The sequence below is a fragment of the Mytilus californianus genome, unplaced genomic scaffold (genome assembly GCF_021869535.1).
Source record: "Mytilus californianus isolate M0D057914Y unplaced genomic scaffold, xbMytCali1.0.p SCAF_21, whole genome shotgun sequence".
Classification (NCBI taxonomy): Eukaryota; Metazoa; Mollusca; class Bivalvia; order Mytilida; family Mytilidae; genus Mytilus; species Mytilus californianus.
In genome coordinates, this window is record NW_026262670.1 from 1,532,527 (window position 1) to 1,555,134 (window position 22,608).

The 22,608-nt window shown below is 36.0% G+C and overlaps 1 protein-coding gene and 1 pseudogene across 1 annotated transcript in view; one reads left to right on the top strand and one right to left on the bottom strand.

Annotated features, from left to right (window-relative positions):
- Positions 1 to 19,386, bottom strand: part of LOC127731945 (myotubularin-related protein 9-like) — a 37,154-nt pseudogene extending 17,768 nt beyond the window's left edge.
- Positions 1 to 22,608, top strand: part of LOC127731904 (zinc finger C2HC domain-containing protein 1A-like) — a 384,322-nt gene that overhangs the window by 330,534 nt on the left and 31,180 nt on the right. The window lies entirely within an intron of this gene.

Genomic DNA, 22,608 nt, shown 5'->3' on the forward strand with positions numbered 1-22,608 from the left:
CAAAAGTCGATGGCTCGACAAAAATGCTTGTTTTTGGCCCCTTTTTAGCCCTAAATTCCTAAACATTTAGGGCAATTATCCCCAAACTCAAACCCACCTTTCTCTTTGTGATATGGAACCTTGTAGTACAATTTCAGATCAGAGAGATCCATACACTTACACACAAGTTATTGTCATGAAACTAGAAAAATGCTTGTTTTTTGCCCCTTTTATGGCCCCTAATTCCTAAAATGTTGAGGCAATTACCCCCAAAATCAATCCCATCATTCCCTTTGTGATATGAAACCTTGTGGTACAATGTCAGAGAGATCCATACACTAACACACAAGTTATGTCTGGAAGTTACAAAAATGCTTATTTTTGGCCCCTTTTTGGTCCCCAATTCCTTAACTGTTGGTACCATAACCCCTAAAATCAATCCCCACCTTCCTTTGTGGTATTGAACCTTATGGTAAAATTTCATAGAGATCCATTCACTTAAACTAAAGTTTGAGTGCGAAAACCAATGTGTCTTCAGACGACGACGACGCCAATGTCATACCAATATACGAAATTTTTGCGGTCGTATAAAAACTAAGCTAAGTCATGATTTGACATATACCCCTTCTCAAACATGTGTTCTTATCTATCTTTTATAGGTTCCATGTTATTCATTATTGTTAAGTGTTTTCGCCTATACTGTTGAATTAAAATTGCTTTACATGGACTAGTACAGGGAAGATAATCCAGAGTATATCAAATCCCTCATTTCAATGGACCAACACAAAAACTCCAGTAAAATTACATGATTTCATATAATTGGAACAGTTTTTCAGTGGGGTTGTTGTTTAAACTTTTCAAATAGCATCCAATGTTTATGCTCATACTTTAAATTATCTTCAGAATCAATACACTATACTATGGTACAAGCACACATTAGAATCATACCTTCAGAATCTATACACTGTGCAATAGTACAAGCACATGTTAGAATATCTTTGACATGTGATAACCAGTTACTGGATTCTAACTTTGATAACCATTTGTCCATACTGCTGGTGTTGTCAAGGGATGCTGAAATGGATACATTACAAACTAAAAATCTAACATGACATCAAGGGCACCCCACATGCACAAGCTTGCAGGCAATTTTGTAAGTGGGGTGCAACAAATGAAATTTGACATGTGAAATTATTTTGAAAGAGCAAATTATACCTATATATGTTGAAATCCTAGCGTAACAAATGTTCCGTAATATTTACAATTTAATAAATGCTTACTTTTTCCTCAATTTTGACACCAGGGATGCATATTATACCTACACATAGTTTTTTGTTGAATTATTACTACAAGAAACTAGAGGCTCTCAAGAGCCTGTGTCGCTAACCTGATTCTACTTTGGTTTTGGAAATCATGTAAAAATAGATTAAAATCATAACAGATACCCTAATAATGTGTGAGGCCAAATTTGGTTTGATATTGGTCTTGTAATTTAATAAAAAATCCTGGTGGCCATCTTGAACAGTAAATCGGCAACAAAGTAGCAACACTTCATCAGCACCTCATAAGAAACATTTATGCCATGTTTGGTTTCATTCCATTCAGTGCACCTCTAGAACATGTAGAAGAAAAATTTGTATGTATTTCCCATAGGGTCTTATGTTAAAGGAAGTCCCCCCATTGGCGGCCATCATGGATGAAGGATCAGCTTCAAAGTAACAAAACTTAGTCAGCACCTCATAAGGAACATTCATGCCATGTTTGGTTTCAATCCATTCAGTATGTGGTTCTCTAAAAGAAGACATTTGTATGTATTTCCCATAGGGTCCTATGTTAAACTAAGTCCCCCGCTGGCGGCCATCTTGGATGATGGATCAGCTTCAAAGTAACAACACTTGGTCAGCACCTCATAAGGAACATTCATGTCATGTTTGGTTTCATTCCATTCAGTGGTTCTCTAAGAGAAGACATTTGTATGTATTTCCCATAGGGTCCTATATTAAACTAAGTCCCCCCGCTGGCGGCCATCTTAGATGATGGATCATCTTCAAAGTAACAACACTTGGTCAGCAACTCATAAGGAACATTCATGCCATGTTTGGTTTCATTCCATTCAGTGGTTCTCTAAAAGAAGACATTTGTATGTATTTCCCATAGGGTCCTATGTTAAACTAAGTCCCCCGCTGGCGGCCATCTTGAATTATGGATTGGCTTCATAGTAACAACACTTGGTCAGCACCTCATAAGGAACATTCATGCCATGTTTGGTTTCATTCCATTCAGTGGTTCTCTAAAAGAAGACATTTGTATGTATTTCCCATAGGGTCCTACGTTCAACTAAGTCCCCCGCTGGCGGCCATCTTGAATTATGGATTGGCTTCATAGTAACAACACTTGGTCAGCACCTCATAAGGAACATTCATGCCATGTTTGGTTTCATTCCATTCAGTGGTTCTCTAAAAGAAGACATTTGTATGTATTTCCCATAGGGTCCTTTGTTAAACTAAGTCCCCCGCTGGCGGCCATCTTGAATTATGGATTGGCTTCATAGTAACAACACATGGTCAGCACCTCATAAGGAACATTCATGCCATGTTTGGTTTCATTCCATTCAGTGGTTCTCTAAAAGAAGACATTTGTATGTATTTCCCATAGGGTCCTATATTAAACTTATTCCCCCCGCTGGCAGCCATCTTGGATGATGGATCATCTTCAAAGTAACAACATTTGGTCAGCACCTCATTAGGAACATTCATGCCATGTTTGGTTTCATTCCATTCAGTGGTTCTCTAAAAGAAGACATTTGTATGTATTTCCCATAGGGTCCTATATTAAACTAAGTCCCCCGCTGGCGGCCATCTTGGATGATGGATCAGCTTCAAAGTAACAACACTTGGTCAGCACCTCATAAGGAACATTCATGTCATGTTTGGTTTCATTCCTTTCAGTGGTTCTCTAAAAGAAGACATTTGTATGTATTTCACATAGGGTCCTATGTTTAACTAAGTCCCCCGCTGGCGGCCATCTTTGATTATGGTTCGGCTTCATAGTAACAACACTTGGTCAGCACCTCATAAGGAACATTCATGCCATGTTTGGTTTCATTCCATTCAGTGGTTCTCTAAAAGAAGACATTTGTATGTATTTCCCATAGGGTCCTATATTAAACTTAGTCCCCCCGCTGGCAGCCATCTTGGATGATGGATCATCTTCAAAGTAACAACACTTGGTCAGCACCTCATAAGGAACATTCATGCCATGTTTGGTTTCATTCCATTCAGTGGTTCTCTAAAAGAAGACATTTGTATGTATTTCCCATAGGGTCCTATGTTAAACTAAGTCCCCCGTTGTCTGCCATCTTGGATTATGGATCGGCTTCAAAGTAACAACACTCGGTCAGCACCTCATAAGGAACATTCATACCATGTTTGGTTTCATTCCATTCAGTTGTTCTCTAAAAGAAGACATTTGTATGTATTTCCCATAGGGTCCTATGTTAAACTAAGTCCCCCAGCTGGCAGCCATCTTGAATGATGGATCCGCTACAAAGTAACAACACTTGGTCAGCACCTCATAAGGAACATTCATGCCATGTTTGGTTTCATTCCATTCAGTGGTTCTCTAAAAGAAGTTCAAAATGTAAAAAGTTAACGACGACGACGGACGCCAAGTGATGAGAAAAGCTCACTTGGCCTGTAGGCCAGGTGAGCTAAAAAAGATCTCAAAATTTGCAATTTTTTCACCAAAAACAAAACCCAATATTTGACATTGAGAATCAATTTGGAATAGCATATTATACTTGTTATACATTAATTTGATTTTTGTTGAAATCCTAAGAAAATGATGGTTGAGGACATTTTTGAATTTTTAACTACTGTGTTTTTACACCAATCTTTTCCCCTAATGTTGTCAAAAGTCTTTTTTTTTTTAACCCTAGGAAACAATTTTGATCATTACATCTATTTTTGTTGAAATCTGTGAACTGAAAACAGGTTTCTCAGAACTAATATTTCCTAACAGAAAGTAAAATATTATCTCATTTTTGAAGATGTTTGACGTATGGATTCAATCTAAAAAGTCTTAATATTGCTTAAGATCAATTTTTCAATGAAATTCTAGCTCACAGAGATGTTTATCAAAATTCGTGAGTTTTAACAAAAAACGATTTCTTAATGGAATTTTACATACAAATGATCGCAAAAATATTTTTTGTCATAGCAAATCAATTTTGAATAGAATTTTATATCTTTTCTGTGGTAATAACTATGAGCAGGGAACCTGAAATTCTGTATAATATGGTATCCACAATAAAAATAAACATACATTTCATCAATTTGATGAGAGAGTCATGGAAAGCTTGTCTCCTATCCACAGACTGATGTATCCGCCTCCACTGTGGATAATATACCTCAGGTTCATATCCTCCACCTACAACAGAATTCCATTTGGTTTGAAATGCATTATATTTAATAGACTTCATAGTTTCTAATTTATATGTGCTACTAAAGTAATTGTTTTCATTATCATCTCATAGAATTGACATAGAATTAAGATAAAAGAAAATGAAAAAAAATCAGTGATATTAATACTGACAAAAATTGCAAAATATGGAATCGCATAATAAACATTTCTGAAGTAGCAACTAACAATGCATTTAAAGTAAGCAATGGAGCATGCTTCAATTTGGGTTATCTCCCTTGCACATGGAAAATATCTCAATGAAGTTTGGCAACTCTGAATACGAGTATCTTTATAGGATATTTTCTCAACTATAACTTAGAAACTCTGCTACAAACTGTACCGATTTTGGGACAGATGGTAACCTTGTGTCTATAATTTAACCTTTGTTGCCACACCCCATTACAGACTTTACCATACCTATAATGTGTGCTGATTTTGAGACAGATGGTGACCTTGTGTCTATGATATAACCTTGGTTGCCACACCCCATTACAGACTTTACCATACCTTTATTCTGTGCTGATTTTGAGACAGATGGTGACCTTATATCTATGATATGACCTTTGTTGGCACGTCCCATTACAGACTTTACCATAGCTTTATTCTGAGCTGATTTTGAGACAGATGGTGACCTTGTATCTATGATATGACCTTTGTTGGCACGTCCCATTACAGACTTTACCATACCTTTATTCTGAGCTGACTTTGAGACAGATTGTGACCTTGTGTCTATGATATAACCTTTGTTGCCACGCCCCATTACAGACTTTACCATACCTTTATTCTGTGCTGATTTTGCAGCAGATGGTGACCTTGTGTCTATGATATAACCTTTGTTGCCTCGCCCCATTACAGAATTGACCATTCGTTCATCTTCTTTACATCTATGTTGTTCATTCCTGTCAAGGGCTGACTACACCTCATCATCACAGCCTGGAAGAACGAAAAAACAAAATTTAATCAATGATGGTCAAAAATATGAAAGAACCTGAAATTACCTGCAAGTGTTGACTGTGTGAATCAGTGTACATCATTACAAAAGGAACAACAACATGAAAATTATCAAATCAAATTTACTTTGAAATGTCATAACATTCACCATATGGAAAATTAAAGATTATAACCATAAATCAGTTCTCAGTTATTACATTAAATGTTAACCTCCATTTACATAGACTGTCAACCTCCATTTACAGAGATTTTTCATCAGAATCATATCTGAACAAATGAATTGAAAATACATGAATTAACAAGAATGTGTCCATAGTACACGGATGCCCCACTCGCACTATCATTTTCTATGTTCAGTTGACCGTGAAATTGGGGTCAAAACTCTTATTTTGACATTAAAATGAGAAAGACAGACGAACCGATGGACAGACGAACGGACGCACAGACTGAAAAACATAATGCCCCTAGGTGGGGCATAAAAATATGTTACCCTAAGGTCTGTATGATTTGAAAATATTTTATACTGGTACCTTTGTCTGTCTGTGGTAATAACTGAGAACAGGGAACCTGCCATTCTGTCTGAACTGGGATGCCTTTATAACTGTTTCATCGTCTATAGATTAAGGTACAATCACAGCATGCGGATAAGATGCACAAACCTATAATATCAATCAAATATTTGAATATATTCAAGAAAAAATCATTTATAATAATAAAGTAAACATCTCTTAACTAATTTCTTGAATGAACTGTTGACACAGAGATATGTCTTGCATTTTGTAATATTGATGGTATAATGCAAATTAAAATGTCAATAATCAAATTCAATGAACCACAACTGGAGGTGAAGAGCCAAATAACCTCCATGGTAATGTGTAATGCCAATGCTTATAAAATTGGTAAAGGGATCCGCGGAACTCTGTGTCTCCCCTGCGATTGCTGCTGTCAGTGTAAAAGTGTAATGTTAACTTAAAAAGTAAGTCCATTTATCAGTATAATACAGAATTTTATTTTCAAAGGTTTGCTTCAGACATTTTATCTTAATCATTAAAAAGCTTCTGCCAATGTTGCATAAAAGTCCATGAAGGTTTGACAAAGTAATTGTTGTGTAACAAACTTTAACCCCAGACTGTATATATATACTTGTTAACTGTAAAAAAAAACTAAGTCAATTTATCTGTAAAAAGCCGAAAAACGAAAATATTTTTTTCTCAAAAATTTGCCCTGGAAACTGTATTTTGGTCAAAAACAAGCTACTGGCCACATTTGATTAAATTCCATGTAAGTTTGACAAAGTTATTGATGTCTAAAAATACTTCAACCTCAGGCTAAATCTGAAAGTTAAATGTAAAAAAACTAAGTCCATTTATCAGTAAAATACAGAAAAATGAAAATAAATATTTTAAAAATTTTGCTCTGGATACTTGATTTTGGTCATAAACAAGCTTCTGTCCAAATTTCATAAAATTCCATGTAGGTTTGATAAAGTTATTGATGTAAAAAAAAACTGTAAACACAGACTGAACCTTAATGTTGATGCCGACGACCAACGACAGAATCTCTGATCGCTATGTCTCGCTCGAAAAAAATGCATACCAAAACCATTGACTTGAACTTGTAAACTATGTAAAAGTTTCAAAGTCAATGAACCATGATGAGGGGTTGGGGCCATATAATCTCCATGGACATGACACTTGCAAATGCAAATACAACTGCATACCAAATATCATTGACTTAACATGAGTTGTTCATTTAAAACTGATCTTATCACAAACATAACATGTAAATAATGCAAAACATTCAAATGAACCATGACTGTGGGAGGAGCCAGACAATCTCCATGGAAATGAGATGTGGCAATGTTACATTAATCCATCTGCATACCAAAATCATTAACCTACCACTAATAGTTCCCCTTAAACTGACCTAATCACAAAATAATACATGTAAATTAAGCAAAAGTGTCAAAGTCGATAGACCATGACTGAGGGGTGGGGCAAAATAATCTCAATGGAAATGAGATGTGTTAATGCTAATACAACTGTATACCAAATATCATTGACCTACCACTTGTGGTTCCCCATAAACTGACCTAATCACAAACTAATACATGTAAACTAAGCAATGTTTCAAAGTCAATAGACCTTGACTGAGGGGTGGGGCAAAATAATCTCTATGGAAATGAGATGTGTTAATGCTAATACAACTGTATACCAAATATCATTGACCTACCACTAGTGCTTCCCCATAAACTTAATGTTATCACAAACTAATTCATTGTTGCTGACGCCACAGGAAACAGCACGCCTAAGTCTCACTTTTTTTACCTCGTCGGTGCAAGACAAAAACTGTCCTTTGTTTTTCAACAAATAAAAGATAAGTGATTTTTCCATAAGGGCTTTAAAGTACAAAATGCCTATCAAATTCAGGTTCTTAGTAGCCTGGTAGTTTCAGAGAATAACAAAAATTCAAAACAAATATACTTGACAAGAAAATGGGTGTCAAATGATAGCAATAGTGATCACTTATCCTTTTGGCAAGGTGTCCCTTGAGCTTAAAAGAAGCATCTGAAATATGTCACGATTTGTTCACTTATTCACACTCGAGAAATATACCTTGTAATCTTTGTTAACATAACTAAGTCTCCATTCCTCAGAGCAATCTTTAAACCGTGTGTATTCATTCTCTGGTAAAAACGCCTGCCAACCGTCCTCTAACGGCTCAAATCCAGCTCGATAGAAAAATGGATACTTCAGGCTAATATCATCTATAAATAAATTCTGACCTACTTAGATACTGGAATTATTATTGTATAATACAACAAATAGCGCTATTTTCGGTGTTATTTCATAGACGACTTCGGCTGTTGTCTGCTCTTTGGTCGGGTTGTTGTATCTTTGACATATTCCCCATTTCCATTCTCAATTTTCTCACTTACTGTTATTTGTAATAACAACATAAGTTACATATGAGCTGCGTCAGATAGAAATTGACACTGGTACCTTTGTCTGTCTGTGATAATAACTGAGAACAGGGAACCTGCCATTCTGTCTGTCTGACCTTATGCAAGTGCACCTATACATTTACATGTAGGAATCTGATGTTCAGTAGTTGTCGTTTGTTGATGTGGTTCATAAGTGTTTCTCGTTTCTTATATAGATTACCCTACATCAACTGTCAAGATGAAGAACAGGAATAAAAGCCCTGTTCTTTGATAGTTTTCTATGTATAGCGTGCGATTTTGTCCCATGTACATTTACTCCATATCCTTTCATTTTCTATAGACCGTTTGTTTTCCCGTTTGAATGGTTTTACACTAGTAATTTTTGGGGCCCTTTATAGCTTGCTGTGCGTGTGAGCCAAGGCTCCGTGTTGAATCTTTGATCTATAATGGTTTACTTTTATAAATTGTGACTTGGATGGAGAGTTGTCTCATTGGCACTCACACCACATCTTCTTATATCTATATAAGACTTTGACTGATTTTGGAACATTCAAATACTAAATAAAAGTGTTTTATTCTTATAACAACTCAATTTTCAAACAGTGACAGACTTTCTGTAGAGATTTCTTGAACCTGAAAAAGGTTAACAGATGTATTGATATTCATTTGCATAAGTATGATAAGGTCGATTTCTATCCAACGCTGCTCATATATCAATTATTATTTCGACATTTAATATGCAATTATTTAGATGTTTGGTTGATGTTTGAGTCAGCAGCTTTTAACACACTTTCTGATGGGTCATCGTCACAGAAAGACACATCAGTGTTTTGATGAAAACATATTAATAAGCAAATTGTATTTTGAAATGTTCTGCTTTAAAACGCAATGCTGTTTGACTTTTGTCATTTTACAACATGTACAAAATAAAACCAAACCAAGGATCTGAAATGTTTATTACACATAAATTAATGAGCCCTTGCCAGTCCCAGACCAGGTGGTCATATGAAATTAAAAGTTGTTTTTTTCTGTCTTTCAATTTACTTGGTTATTTTTTCTTTGTTGGGAGGCTCTCACTGAGATTGGGAGAGTTGACACTATTGTTCTAATTAAGTTTTTATTAACTAGATTGTAGATTATGGATTAATGTTCATGAAAGGATGACACTGTAAATAGAAATTTATTAGCAAAAAGGAATATAAAAAAATATTGAAAGTGGTAAAAAAAATCTTTTTTGGAGAAAGAGGTGTCAAAAAAAATTTGACCAATGGGAAACCCTTTAAATGTCTGTAGTATAATGTTTTCTTTTCATATAATATCATTTTTTAGTCTACTGGGAATGATGATGTCTTTTAAAATTATGGTTGTGTGTATATGCACTCATTCCAAAAATGTATTAATCTGGAAAATAAAAAGAAGAAAATAATAATAAAACCTGTTCAGCAAAACCAACAATTTCTCTCCTCTTTTCATGTGTACCACTTACCAACATGAGACAGTTTCTCTATAGATGATGCTACATCTAAACAATCATCGCCACCGTTGAATTCTAACTCTATCATCTGCAAGTCTTTACATCTCAAAATCAGTATATATTTCCCATTTGACTGGGTCATTTTTTTCTCTGTACTGTCAATAGCACTATGTAGAAGCTGAAATAACATAAACTGTTGACACAGAGATATGTCTCGCCTTTTTGTTATTTTGATACTGTGGATTCATTATTATTCGTTGGATACAATTTTCGTGGATACAGGTGAACCACGAATTTAAATGTTCAACAAATGAAGAATTTTATATAGGCTCGTATGCAGACTTTGGCAAAACCATGAAATCAAATATGCGCGAAAATGCAAGTTTTCCTCAATCCACAAAAATTGTTATCCATGAAAATAGATGAATCCACAGTAGTATAACAGTATAATGCAAATATTGAATTCCATCCAAATATCCTAACAGGAGGGATTGTGCCTGATATTCATATGATGAAGACATAATCTTTCAATCAGTTTAATTGAGGTTTGGAGCTGGCATGTAAGTAACTGCTAGTAGTCTGTTGTTATTTATGTATTATTGTCATTTTGTTTATTTTCTTTTGTTTCCTATTCTGACATCGGACTCGGACTTCTCTTAAACTGAGTTTTACTGTGCGTACTGTTGTACGTTTGTTTTTTCTACATTGGCTAGAGGTATAGGGGGAGGGTTGAGATCTCAAAAAAGATGTTTAACCCCGCCGCATTTTTGCGCCTGTCCCAAGTCAGGAGCCTCTGGCCTTTGTTAGTCTTGTATCATTTTTTATTTTAGTTTCTTGAGTAAAATTTGGAGTTTAGTATGACGTCCATTATCACTGAACTAGTATACATATTTGTTAAGGGGCCAGCTGAAGGACGCCTCCAAGTGCGGGAGTTTCTCGCTGCATTGAAGACCCATTGGTGTCCTTCGGCTGTTGTCTGCTCTATGGTCGGGTTGTTGTCTCTTTGACACATTCCCCATTTCCATTCTCAATTTTATTAAACATGTGAAAGAAAACATTCAAAGTCAATGAACCATGACTTAAGGTACAGTACCAAATAATCTCCAAGGAAATTAAAAATGCTAATGCAGACTGCTTAAATAAAACTGCATACCAAATACCATTGACTTATCATAAGTGGTTACCTAAACACAAAACAGTCAATAGACCATGACTGAGGAAGCTGAGCCAAATAATCTCCATGGAAATGAGATGTGCCAATGCTTATGCATCTGCATACAAGATATCATTGACTTATCACAAGCGGTTCCCCATAAACTGACCTAATCACAAACCTATACATGTTAAGTAATCAAAAGTTTCAAAGTCAATAAACCATGACTGAAGGGGCAGGCAAAATTATCTCCATGGAAATGAGATTTGAAAATGCTAATACAACCAATACATTGTTGATACTGCTGACAAAAGAACATTATACGTAAGTCTCACTTTTTGAAAATCGGCATATATTTCCCATTTGACTGGGTCATTTTTTTCACTGTACTGTCTATAGCACTGCATTGCAGCGTTGAATATACAAAACAGGGATGATTCCTCATTCTTTAAATAAGTAACCTTTTTCAAAATTGGGATTTTTTTCGATGGAATTAGATTTATCAAACTAACACAGTCATATAGAAAAAAACAACCTGGCATAATTCCCAATTAGACAACTATCCATCAGAGCATGAGTTCCATGGTCGTGGTTTATGTGGTCTGGGTGTTGTGAGTGAGGTATATTGTTGAGATACCTATTATCCAATTTTATATTTATTAACTAATGTGTACAACTTACCTTCAATTCCTCATGATTTTCTGATCTAGAGGACAGTATTACTTGATGCCCTGTGATACACAGTGTACCAGTGTCCAGTGACAAGTTTAATGGATGACCATAACTTACCCACAATTCCTCATGATTTTCTGATCTAGAGGACAGTATTACATGATGCCCTGTGATACAAAATGTACGAGTTACAAGTTAAATGGATGACTCTAACTTACCTACAATTCCTCATGATTTTCTGATCTAGAGGACAGTATTACTTGATGCCCTGTGATACACAGTGTACCAGTGACAAGTTTAATGGATGACCATAACTTACCCACAATTCCTCATGATTTTCTGATCTTGAGGACAGTATTGCATGATGTCCTGTAATACAAAGTGTACCAGTAACTGATTTAGTAAAAGGACGCTTCATACAGACATTCTCTACCGTAGGGGTCTTGATAAATTCTGCAAATTCCATTTCTTAATTGACACTACAAAAGAAAGATATAAGTGAACACATACAGACTCTATAGAAGATGACTGTGAATTGCCAATAGCAAAAATACATGTGTACGTTTTTTATTGTGTTTTACATGATCTAGAAAGACAAAGGGGGAGATTTGTATACACATAAAACATTTTGTGGATAAACCATGTCATACTTTTAGACCATGTATTGTTTGTTGTTGTATTTGCCTATTACATTTGTTTTTAAAGAGGAATCTGGCTTTGATGGTTGGTTCTGGATAACTATGCCTAAAATAAACTCGGCCTACAGCAAACTCAGACTAACTAACTATGCCTAAAACAAACTCGACCTATAGCAAACTCAGACTAACTAACTATGCCTAAAACAAACTCGACCTATAGCAAACTCAGACTAACTAACTATGCCTAAAATAAACTTGGCCTACAGCAAACTCAGACTAACTAACTCTGCCTAAAACAAACTCGGCCTATAGCAAACTCAGACTAACTAACTCTGCCTAAAACAAACTCCACCTATAGCAAACTCAGACTAACTAACTCTGCCTAAAACAAACTCGACCTACAGCAAACTCAGACTAACTAACTCTGCCTAAAACAAACTCGACCTATAGCAAACTCAGACTAACTAACTCTGCCTAAAACAAACTCGACCTATAGCAAACTCAGACTAACTAACTATGCCTAAAATAAACTTGGCCTACAGCAAACTCAGACTAACTAACTCTGCCTAAAGCAAACTCGGCCTATAACAAACTCAGACTAATTAACTCTGCCTAATACAAACTCGACCTATAGCAAACTCAGACTAACTAACACTGCCTAAAACAAACTCGACCTATAGCAAACTCAGACTAACTAACTCTGCCTAAAACAAACTCGACCTATAGCAAACTCAGACTAACTAACTCTGTCTAAAACAAACTCGGCCTATTGCAAACTCAGACTAACTAACTCTGCCTAAAACAAACTCGGCCTACAGCAAACTCAGACTAACTAACTCGGCCTAAAACAAACTAGGCCTTTAGCAAACTCAGACTAACTAACTCTGCCTAAAACAAACTCGGCCTATAGCAAACTCAGACTAACTAACTCTGCCTAAAACAAACTCGGCCTATAGCAAAATCAGACTAACTAACTAGGCCTATAGCAAACTCAGACTAACTAACTCTGCCTAAAACAAACTCGGCCTATAGCAAACTCAGACTAACTAACTCTGCCTAAAACAAACTAGGCCTATAGCAAACTCAGACTAACTAACTCTGCCTAAAACAAACTCGACCTATAGCAAACTCAGACTAACTAACTCTGTCTAAAACAAACTCGGCCTATAGCAAACTCAGACTAACTAACTCTGTCTAAAACAAACTCGGCCTATAGCAAACTCAGACTAACTAACTCGGCCTAAAACAAACTAGGCCTATAGCAAACTCAGACTAACTAACTATGCCTAAAACAAACTCGACCTATAGCATGTATAGCAAACTCAGACTAACTAACTCTGCCTAAAACAAACTCGACCTATAGCAAACTCAGACTAACTAACTTTGCCTAAAACAAACTCGACCTATATAGCAAACTCAGACTAACTAACTCTGCCTAAAACACACTCAGCCTATAGCAAACTCAGACTAACTAACTCTGCCTAAAACAAACTTGGCCTATAGCAAACTCAGACTAACTAACTCTGCCTAAAACAAACTCAACCTATAGCAAACTCAGACTAACTAACTCTGCCTAAAACAAACTCGACCTATAGCAAACTCAGACTAACTAACTCTGCCTAAAACAAACTCGGCCTATAGCAAACTCAGCCTAACTAACTCTGCCTAAAACAAACTCGGCCTATAGCAAACTCAGACTAACTAACTCTGCCTAAAATAAACTCGGCCTATAGCAAACTCAGACTAACTAACTCTGCCTAAAACAAACTCGGCCTATATAGCAAACTCAGACTAACTAACTCTGCCTAAAACACACTCAGCCTATAGCAAACTCAGACTAACTAACTCTGCCTAAAACAAACTTGGCCTATAGCAAACTCAGACTAACTAACTCTGCCTAAAACAAACTCAACCTATAGCAAACTCAGACTAACTAACTCTGCCTAAAACAAACTCGGCCTATAGCAAACTCAGACTAACTAACTCTGCCTAAAACAAACTAGGCCTATAGCAAACTCAGACTAACTAACTCTGCCTAAAACAAACTCGACCTATAGCAAACTCAGACTAACTAACTCTGTCCAAAACAAACTCGGCCTATAGCAAACTCAGACTAACTAACTCTGTCTAAAACAAACTCGGCCTATAGCAAACTCAGACTAACTAACTCGGCCTAAAACAAACTAGGCCTATAGCAAACTCAGACTAACTAACTATGCCTAAAACAAACTCGACCTATAGCATGTATAGCAAACTCAGACTAACTAACTCTGCCTAAAACAAACTTGGCCTATAGCAAACTCAGACTAACTAACTCTGCCTAAAACAAACTCAACCTATAGCAAACTCAGACTAACTAACTCTGCCTAAAACAAACTCGACCTATAGCAAACTCAGACTAACTAACTCTGCCTAAAACAAACTCGGCCTATAGCAAACTCAGCCTAACTAACTCTGCCTAAAACAAACTCGGCCTATAGCAAACTCAGACTAACTAACTCTGCCTAAAATAAACTCGGCCTATAGCAAACTCAGACTAACTAACTCTGCCTAAAACAAACTCGGCCTATAGCAAACTCAGACTAACTAACTCTGCCTAAAACAAACTCGGCCTATAGCAAACTCAGACTAACTAACTCTGCCTAAAACAAACTCGGCCTATAGCAAACTCAGACTAACTAACTCTGTCTAAAACAAACTCGGCCTATAGCAAACTCTGACTAACTAACTCAGCCTATAGCAAACTCAGACTAACTAACTCTGACCAACAAACTCTGTCTACCATTATTTATTCAACACATGTTGGAAGAAATAAAGTGAACAAGCTCAGTCTATCATTGTAGAATCGTCACTAGAAATAAAGTGAACAAACTCAGCCTATCATTGTAGATTCTTCACTAGAAATAAAGTGAACAAACTCAGCCTAACATTTGTAGATTCGTCACTAGAAATAAAGTGAACAAACTCAGCCTATCATTTGTAGATTCGTCACTAGAAATAAAGTGAACAAACTCAGCCTATCATTTGTAGATTCATCACTAGAGTATGCTTGCTCTGTTTGGGAACCTTACTTACAACAAGGAGGGCTGCCCGTTTTGTAACCAACAAATAGACAGACACCCCCAGAGTTGGTAACATTGGTAAAATGTTACATTACCTTGAATGACACAGCCTCTTATAGAAGAAAAGATTCAAGATTGGTAATGCTGTTTAAAATAGAACAGGAAAAAAGTTGCAATATCTAAGAACAACAAACTATTTCCACAAAAAAGACATACATTCTTTTTTATATATACATGACATTCAAATTTGAACAATTTAGGAGTTGTGCATGCAGATTCTGTAGAGGCATTCAAGACAGCACTACAGAAACACCGCCAATAACAACAGTGCTTTCTCCACTGTGTATAAAAGCCTAAATAGGATATACATGTACCCATACAGATACACTACATGACTTACAAGTAAACATTTTTCTCATAAGATTTTTTGTGATATGAGTTGCTGGACCTTCAAGCGGTATCGTGTCCATTAGCTCCCAAAACATGTTCACATCCTACTTGTTCGCATCCCACACATTTGCACCCTATTTTTTATTCAGATACAGGTTGAATTATTACATGTATTAAATGTATTTTCAGATGCATATATATATATCAAAATATTTTCATGAATAAAAATTAGTTTATTTAAATGGTTTATTTTTTTCTCTATATTTTTATGGGCCAATTTTTTTGTAATAATGGTCCACTATTCCCTGTTCTGTAAACCCTATCCAGACCCTCATGGTCATGCACCTAATAAAAATGTGCTTTGAAGCCCTTTTTTGTTTATTCGTTGTTGTCGTAGCAATGTCACTGTAACTAGTTTGTTAGCCGTTTCGTATCCTCCGCCTTTCTTTTACAAGTCTTAGTCAAATGCTTTTTATGATTTTATTTCTTTTCCAAGTCTTAAAGACAAATGGCTTGGCCTTTGATTATTATGACAATATTCATTATTCATTTCGTCAAAATAATTCACAAAATAAAACCTGTTTATTAATGTCACTTTATTTTTTAGTCGAGATTACTTTGACGTCCAACGGCTGTTTTGCCAGACAAGCTGGGGCTGTAGGAGAAGTCCCAAGATTGTCTGGCACCGTGGGAGACGTCCCCAGCTTGTCTGGCAAAACAGCCTTTGGACGTCAGAGTAATCTCCGATTATTTATTTTTTAACAATAAAAACAGTTTTTATCTTTATTTTATAGCAATACACTAACTAAAGCATGAAAAAAAATTATTCAAAACATAACCTTTAAAAAGGATGCAAAGGTGAAAAGGGGCTAACGTGAATGGGAGCAAACCCTGATTTTGGGTGAACCGACCTGTATTCCCTTCAAACATTGTCATTGAATAATTTTTTAACAGCAAATTTATGGTTTTATGAAGGAGGATTGTAGATTTCAAAGACCTGATTCTACAATCCCAATACTAAATAAAACTGCCTTTCAAGACCTCATAATTATTTGAATGAAATTATGTCATGGCCACAGTTTACCTGTTTACATGACATCTTCTTCTTCTTCTTCTTCCAAGTAAGGAACCGAATTCATATTGAATGTGTATGGTCCCGCGAAAACTTAGCGCAGTGCCGGGCAAGGCAACAAGTCTTCTCAAGGTTATTTACATTTAAAACGTTCGCCAATTTACAATTAAAATTATGTACACGCTATGCTGTTTACTTCCTTCCAGATCCTGCTTTCAGAGCAGCTCATCGAGTCAGTCGATGTTGTTTTAGCTGGAAGTTGATTCCAATCCCTGATGGTCTTTGGGAAGAATGACTGTCCATAGGTGTCGGTTTTTGTTCTTTCTTGGTAGAAGCGGCCTATACCTCTGGTCCGGCTGTCGTTGGGTATTAGATATTGTTGTCTATCTATATCGATTAGCCCGTGCTGGATTTTAAATAGCATACATAGTCTGTTGGTTTTCCTACGTTCTTCCAGGCTTTCCCACTGTAATTGTTTAACCATGTGTGTTACACAGCCAGGTGTTCGGTCTGAGTAGTTATTATGAACAAATCTTGCTGCTTTTTTTTGAACTTGTTCTAATGATTTGATCTTTTTTTGGCTCGATGGATCCCAAACTGTGCAGGCATATTCCACTGAAGGTCTTACCATGGCTGTATATGCTGCTGCTTTTACTGGTTTTGTGCAGTCTTTCAGATTTCTTCGGATAAATCCCAATGTTTTATTTCCTTTGCCTACAATATTATCAATGTGTCTATCCCAGGATAGGTTGTTGCTGATAGTTACGCCTAAGTATTTGCTTGCATCAACATTGTCAAGTGTGTGTCCGTGGAGTTTATATGATGTATCTCTCACTTCTTTGTTCTTCTGCGTTATTCTGATAACTATGCATTTTTTGGCGTTAAAACTCATTTGCCATTTATTCTCCCATTCTTCCAATGATGTTAAGTCTTTTTGCAAATGGTCGCTGTCTGCCTGGTTGTTTATTGTTCTAAAAAGTAGGCTATCGTCTGCAAAAAGTTTTGTTTCAGATGACGTTGATGTTTCTGGCATGTCATTTATGTAGGTTAGAAACAATAGAGGTCCAAGAACTGTGCCTTGGGGGACGCCTGATAGTACCGGGACTTGAGAGGAGACAGCTCCTTCTAATTTTACGCTTTGCATTCTGTTTTGAAGGAATAATTGAATCCATTTTGTAGCTTTAGGGTTTACTCCATAAAATTCTAGTTTGTGTAAAAGGCGGTGGTGCGGTACTTTGTCGAATGCCTTTGCAAAGTCAAGAAGGATGATGTCAACTTGGGATCCTTTTTCCAGTTTTTTTGCAATGTCGTTGATTGTTATTATAAGTTGTGATTCGCATGATCGTTTTTTGCGGAACCCATGCTGTGCGTTGGTAAGTATGTTGTGTTTGTCAAAATGGTCCATAATGCTGCTGTGGACTATGTGTTCCAAGACCTTACATGTAATGGAAGTTAATGATACAGGTCTATAGTTGGAAGCTAAATGTCTTTCATCTTTCTTGAATAGGGGTACCACGTTAGCATCTCTCCAATCTTGTGGGACTTCTCCGGTGTTAAGGGATGTTTGGTACAGATCTGTTAGAAAAGGAGCGAGTTGGTCTGCCGCTGTTTTCAGGATGAAGGATGGAATTGAGTCTGGACCAGTAGCTTTGTGTGGTTTAAGGTTTTTGAGTAGTTTGTGTACGCCCTTAGTGCTGATTTTGATATCATCCATGGTGGAATATGGGCTCTTTCCTTTGTTAGGGAAGTTATTTAGGTTTTCCTTTGTGAATACTGACTGGAATTGATCATTGAGTATCTCAGCTTTGCTTTTATTGTCGCTTTGAAGAAATCCCAATTTGTTCTTTAATGGTGCTACACCTGTCCATTCTTGACCTTTGCTCTTTATATATGACCAGAATTTCTTCGAGTTGTCTTTATAATTGGTGCTTACTTCTTCCATATATTTTTTGTTGGCTTGCCTGACTTCCCATTGTGTTTCCTGTTTGAGTCTCTTATATCTATCCATGTCTCTTTTCTTTTTCGTTTTCCTGGCCTTCTTGTGGGCTTTATTTTTTTTATTTATCTTCCTTCTAATGGTGGTGTTTATCCATGGATGTGTGTGTTTTCCTTGGCTCATTTTTGTTGGTACTCTCTTATCTATGGTGTTTTGGATTGCTTTTTTGAATGCTTGCCACATGGTTTCAACATTTCTGTCTACAGTGTTAATGAAAGATGAATCAAAATTGGCCAAGTCTTCTTTTATTTTGTGTATTTCTGCTTTCTTCCATAAGTAAATTTTTCTTCTCACTGGCTTTGGTTTAAATGGTTTGCATGCCAAATCTAGTAGGACGATATCATGGTCACTATTTCCTATTGATGGTAATGGTTTGCATCGTAGTTTAAAAGCTGGATGACATACATTAGGTTTTTGCAAATAAATAAAAGGAAGAACCAGGCAAGTGTCATCAATGCATATTTTGTTAAAAATAATATAATCATGAAAATCATTAATATCTGAATTGGTAAATATACCTAGATTTCGATCTAAAGTGATTTTTTGGTTTCGTCTTTAAAATTTATCATAATTTTTCAGACCGGAAGTTGCAGACAACACTTTATTTCAGAGGCAAATACGATACGATTACCAAAATAAATAATTAAAACAATACAGTTTTCATTTTCTGATTTTTCAAATAAAATAAATTAAGTTTTCTATCTTAGATATTGAGCAAATAAATTTTTAAAACCCTCAGAGAGCGAAAGAATTTTATTTGCTGCTGAATAGTGTCGCTGGATATTTGGAAGATGGCGGATTACGATGGTAAACAACTTGGTTGCTGACCAAAATATTGCTTTATTTTTCATACTGACAATAACTTGTTGAAGTCATGTTTAAGCTTCTCTGCAACAAGCATTCATTTTACACATAAAATTAAGTTTTAGATTACCAGACAACCAACAAAATATAATATGAGGCAGGCATTACCTGTGAAAGGGGACGAAGTCTATATAAATTATTTTTTTTAATTCAAACATATTTTAAGTTCTTAATCTGTTAAAAAAGAAACGGAAATACCGTAACGTTTCCGATTTTGGTTCTGTTGTTAGGGATTTTAGTTGTGACGTTATTTTAGTTATGACGTCATATTCAATGTAAACAAAGAAACGCTATCATCAGGTAACGTTTTTTCATATCAAAGAATAATTAGAAATGAAATTGTTATTGTGTTCCTTCCTTTATTTTACTGGACTGATAAATATATATTTCACTTAAAGTCTCATGACAAACGAGACCGGAAGAAGGAAGTAGATTTCTGCGCAAATGCGGGAATTAAAAAAGTTACAAAAAAAAGTTAACGATTTTGAGTTCATTAGTACAATGAAAATTTCGGGAAATTTTCCCGATTTTTTTTTTTTTTTGTTTTTTATTGATTTTTCTACTGTAATAGGGAACTTCGTCCCCTTATTACTATTTGGTTTATTTTTTAACTTTGTCTTTGAAAAATAAGTTTTAAAACTGGGCCTTCTTTTACTTTAGGGGCACCTTTAATTTATAGTAATGGTACATTTATGGTAAGGTAAAACAGAATGCTCTACGTTATTGTTAGGTTTTATGGATATTTCCTTATCTAGCCTTCAGAGCAGCCCAATAGAATGACTGAATTATTAGGGTTCTTTTCTCTCTTCTAAGTTCTAGTAGAGTAGTAGACTTTGAGATCATATGAACCAGATAGGTTTGAAAAATAACTGTACCCCAAGCAATTTTGTTGCATGGGGTATAATTTATTTTACATGTCTGTCAGTCCTGTTCTTCACCTTCTTGTCATTGCAACTCCTCTGAAACCACACAACAGAATTTCATGAAACTTTGTAGTTAATGAGGTCATAATATGTACATGTAGATGTGCATATCCACAAGATTTTTTTTCAGTTGACTTTTGTAGGAGTTCTGGGTCTTTGAACTTAGGAATTAGCTGAGTTTTTTTTTTTTTGCCCAGTGCCAATAGTGAGGGTATGTGAGCATGCTCACAAAGGTTCTTTAGTTCTTAATATGAGGCAGGTGCTACATGCACCTCTATATCTACAGGTTAAAATGCACTGTTTTCTTCTACCATTATGCCTTGGAAATACTTTTGCGCAGAAATGGCAGAGAGAAGTTAAAGTCTTGAACTGATAAGAAGAAGATAATTTTGATAGGCTATAGTGGGAAAAGACTATCAAAATGCATTTTGGTTCTTCTTCAGATAAGACCAATCCGGCTGCACCCCCACCCACCTTAAATATATCTCTCAACTGTTGCCACCTACTTAACTATTTCCCAAACTTTTGAAAGACCTGCTAATTATTATTTCCCCTTTAAGCTATGCTTGCCTTTACTGAAAGCAAATAACCTACCATTCTTGATATTTTTGTTTATTTATATACATGTAGGGCCAAAAAATATATATGTCTGTTTACGGTTACCCGACCGACCCTACTTTTGAGCACAATCTCCAAGTCCTTTTATTCGTCGTTAAGTGTACAATTAACTGGACTCGTGTTTCAAGGGAAGTTAAAGTTGTCAATAAAATAAATCAATTGCCTGATACATCTAAATGTTCACAATCATGATTATGACTGCTGTTTTAAGAAACTCACGACTCATGTGATGAAATAAACACTTTTCCACCATTTTTTTTCAACCAATAACCAAAGGAAATAATGCAATCATTAGAAATACGGGTAAACTTGGTCCATGGACAACTCTGACAATGGCAAGATGCACCTATTTTTTTAATGACGTAACCTTAAACAGACATATATTTTTTTTTGGTCTAGTCATGTGTTATTAACTGATTGTTTATTCATTGGTATAGATTCAATGCTAGCTATATGCCCAGGGGCCAATTCAAAGATATGGAATCCCATCTTCTGATAAGCCTGGCCAATACAGAGATATGGAATCGCACACATGTTCTGATTAGCCTGGCCAATACAGAGATACTGAATCCCATGTTTTGATAAGCCTGGCCAATACAGAGATATGGAATCACATGTGTTACATATATGATAAGCCTAGCCAATACAGATATACATTATATATGGAATCCCATGTCCTGATGAGCTGGGGCCAATACAGAGATATTGAATTCCATGTTCCAGTGGTTCCCAAGGCTTTGTGGAATCAACTGGACATTTGGTCCAGTAAACCTTTCTTTTTAACTGGACCAGACTACTGTAATGCATATCACTTAACTGAACCAAACCAATTTTTACTGACCTTTGTCCAATGTCTGTTGACCTTGGGAATGATTGATGTTCTGTTGAGCCTGGCCAATACGTATACAGAGATATGGAATTCCATGTTCTGATAAGCAGGGACCAATACAGAGATACTGAATCCCATGTTGGCCAATACAGAGATACTGAATCCCATGTTCTGATAAGCCGGTGCCTTTACAGAGATATTGAATCCTATGTTCTGATAAGGTGGGGTCTTTACAGAGATATTGAATCCCATGTTCTGATAAGCAGGGGCCAATACAGAGATATGAAATCCCATGTTCTAATAAGCCGGGGCATTTACAAGGATCTATATTATATCCAATGATCTGATAAGATGGGGCCTTTAAAGAGATATTGAATCCCATGTTCTAATAAGGCAGGGGCTTCAAAGAGATATTGAATCCCATGTTCTGATAAGCAGGGGCCAATACAGAGATATGGAATCCCATGTTCTGATAAGCCTGTGCCTTTACAGAGATATTGAATCCCATGTTCTGATAAGGCGGGGCTTTTACAGAGATATTGAATCCCATGTTCTGATAAGCAGGGGCCAATACAGAGATAT